Source organism: Anolis carolinensis, chromosome 4 (assembly GCF_035594765.1).
Source record: "Anolis carolinensis isolate JA03-04 chromosome 4, rAnoCar3.1.pri, whole genome shotgun sequence".
In the NCBI taxonomy this organism is placed as follows: Eukaryota; Metazoa; Chordata; class Lepidosauria; order Squamata; family Dactyloidae; genus Anolis; species Anolis carolinensis.
Genome location: NC_085844.1, coordinates 225,504,597 through 225,507,158, shown reverse-complemented (window position 1 = coordinate 225,507,158; position 2,562 = coordinate 225,504,597). Strand labels below are relative to the sequence as shown.

Sequence of the window (2,562 nt, the reverse complement as noted above, 5' to 3'; positions counted from 1 at the left end):
CGGTTTCTTCTCTTTGACGTCATCCACAGTGTTTTTCTTGCGGCTTCCAACGTCTCGGGACTTCAGCTCCCAGAATTCCTCCTCATCCACCGAGGCAGCCGAGGCTTCTGGGAGTTGAAGTCCAATTTGGAGGCTCACTGCCTTAAAGGGATAGGTCTCCTTCGCTGCGAGGAAATCCCGTTAAAAACTGTGGGATTTACCCTCCAAGGGTCCTTCCCCACAGTCATATAACCCGGAATGTCAAGGCAGAAAATTCCACATTTTCTGCTTTGAACTGGAATATATGGCAGTGTGGACTCAGATAACCCAGTTCAAAGCAGATATGTGGGATCTTCTGCCTTGATATTCTGGGTTATATGGCTGTGTGGAAGGGCTTTGGGTTATCCGAGTCCACACTGCCATATAGTCCAGTTCAAAGCAGATAATGTGGGATTTTATTCAGCTGTGTGGAAGAGGCCATCATCAAACAAATTTTATTCTTTTATATTCTGCCTTTCTCCTGAGAATGGGACTAACGATTTTAACCATATGTTTTATATTGTTTTAAGTGTTGTAATTGGATTTTATTCATTGGTATATCTTAACTATGTGTAGGCATCGAATTGCTGCCAATTGTGTACACCGCCCTGAGTCCCTTCGGGTGAGAAGGGCGGGATATAAATGTTGTAAATAAATAAATAAAGTGGCAGGAATATTTCCAATTACTCATTTCAGCTCCTATGACAACAACAGAAACATTTATTTAATTCATTTGTATCCTACATTTATCCCAATAATGGGACTGCAGGTGGCTAACAACATATTTAGAACAATACAAATTAAAAACTAGACAAAAGCTAAGATAAAAATATAAAATGTATAGATTATTATTATTATTATTACAGTAGAGTCTCAGCTATCCAACATAAATGGGCTGGCAGAACATTGGATAAGCGAAAATGTTGGATAATAAGGAGGGATTAAGGAAAAGCCTATTAAACATCAAATTACGTTATGATTTTACAAATTAAGCACCAAAACCTCATGTTTTACAACAAACTTACAGAAGAAGCAGTTCAATATACAATAATGTTATATAATAATTACTGTATTTACGAATTTAGCACCAAAACTTTGCAATGTATTGAAAAATTGACTACAAAAACATTGGCTACTAAAAGGAAAACTGCATTGGATAATACAGAACATTGGATAAGTGAAGGTTGGATACGTGAGACTCTACTGTATTATTATTTAAACTAATAAAAGTTCTCCCTTCTCCAGTGCCTAGGGCTGATAGTTGTAAGTCAGCAGTTTAATGAAAACCATTTATTAAATGGTTGTGGGGCATTTCTCATTTCCTGGTATATACAGGTGGCATATTTATTTATTTGCTATATTTATACCCTGCTTTTCTCACCCCGAAGCAGACTCAGAGCAGCTTACAAATTATGACAAAATGTAATGCATGTTGTACATACAGATACACAAATATAACATTTTGAATTATAAAACAGATTGAAACACATAGATACAATAAAACAAATCATCTTGTCTCCCTGATAACCTGACAGGGAAAATGGTTCACCCTGGGCTATGCGTATTTTAAAGATAGTAATGTTGGTGAGAATAGGGGAAGGTAGAATTGAGCCAAAGCACGAGCCAGTCCGTGTTTGACTTCATATTAATTCACAGAATCCATCAGGTCATATCAACTTATATCCTAGGATGGGCCAAAAGCTTGGTCCCACATCCAGGTCTTCAGCTGCTTCGTAAAAGACATGAGTGAGGGGGCTTCTCTGATCTCCCTTGGCAAGGAGTTCTACAGCCATGGAACCATATAAATACCCTATTTATATTCCTTCTTTCTCTACCCTGAAGGGGACTCAAGACGGCTTACATATGGCAAGTATTCAATGCCTTACAGCACATACATATGTGAATACAAATGTAATTTTTACCATGTGCATAGTTTGTAAGTGGCATAGATACGTTCAGCGAATAATTTGAGTGTTAAACTTATTATACTGTTCAAATTCACAATAATCACAAACAATATTGTATGGGTTTTGTACAATCGCTTTGACATAGTATCGAGACTCAAATGATTCGCTGAACTTATTTATTTTCTATTTTATATATAAATGGGCTATTTGTGTTGAGCTTACCAACTCAGGAACCCAGTCATATTGTAAGTGGCATAAGCCAGAAAGCAAAATACTTAGATCATATATTCCCAAGTGTATAATTTGGGAACAAGCCTCAGGAACAAACTGGACTCTTGAAGCATATTATTATTTCCCATCCAGAACTCTGGCAAGAGAGGTTTGTATGGTAGCAATTTTGGTAATGAGATTTGCCGACAAACCCCATAGTTGTGTGGGAAGCACTTACCACCTCAGCCACCCTCAAAACTGGCCCTTCGAAATAGCAGTAGCAAAATCCACATTGCACAAATATAGCTATTTTGTACCAGCTACTTCCTATGGAATTTTGGAAATTGTAATCATTCTCTCGTTTGCTTCCTTGAACTATGGCAGTAAGGCTCTTTTTAGCAGAGAATAATAATTACCTCACAGGATT

At 37.4% G+C, this 2,562-nt stretch overlaps 1 protein-coding gene across 1 annotated transcript in view; it reads left to right on the top strand.

Moving 5' to 3' along the window:
• The window catches only part of stk4 (serine/threonine kinase 4), a 93,753-nt gene that overhangs the window by 3,768 nt on the left and 87,423 nt on the right, over positions 1 to 2,562 (top strand). The gene's annotated exons all lie outside the window — the stretch shown is intronic.